Source organism: Condylura cristata, unplaced genomic scaffold (genome assembly GCF_000260355.1).
Source record: "Condylura cristata isolate star-nosed mole 26May11 unplaced genomic scaffold, ConCri1.0 scaffold00086, whole genome shotgun sequence".
Classification (NCBI taxonomy): Eukaryota; Metazoa; Chordata; class Mammalia; order Eulipotyphla; family Talpidae; genus Condylura; species Condylura cristata.
In genome coordinates this window covers 140,954-141,438 of record NW_004567187.1, presented here as the reverse complement: position 1 = coordinate 141,438, position 485 = coordinate 140,954, and positions in this window count along the sequence as shown.

Here is a 485-nt window from a genome sequence, read left to right as displayed (position 1 = left end):
AGCGTGGGGGCGGCCCTGACCGCCCGGCCTGCCCGAGGGCAAAGGGGCCAGCTCGCGGGTGGCACTGGGCGGTTCCGGTCATCACGCATCGAGGGCTGGCCGCGCCCGGCCGCGGACTCGTAATCTGTGACAGCGGCGTCCGCGGGGACCTTTGGAGCAGGGGGCGGGCACCGCCCGCCCGCCCGTCTCCTTCCCTCCCGCCCGGTGGGGTGGACTGAGCTTCTCCCGTGTCCGGTCCGCCCCGTGCAGAGGGGCTGCGTGGCCGGCCCCAGCGGTCCTTGCGGAGCCTGTCTGTCCTTCACATCGCCCCGGGGCCCGCGGCCGCCCTTCCGCCCCTTGGGGGCCGCCCCACGCGTCTCCGGCCGCGCCCGTGCCATCCCCTCCTGCGCTTTGCCCTGGGGACGCGGCCGAGACCCCGTTCTGTCTCCGTCCTCCCCCTCGGCGGCCTCTGGCAGTGGCGCTCCCCAGGCCTGGCAGCGGGAGGG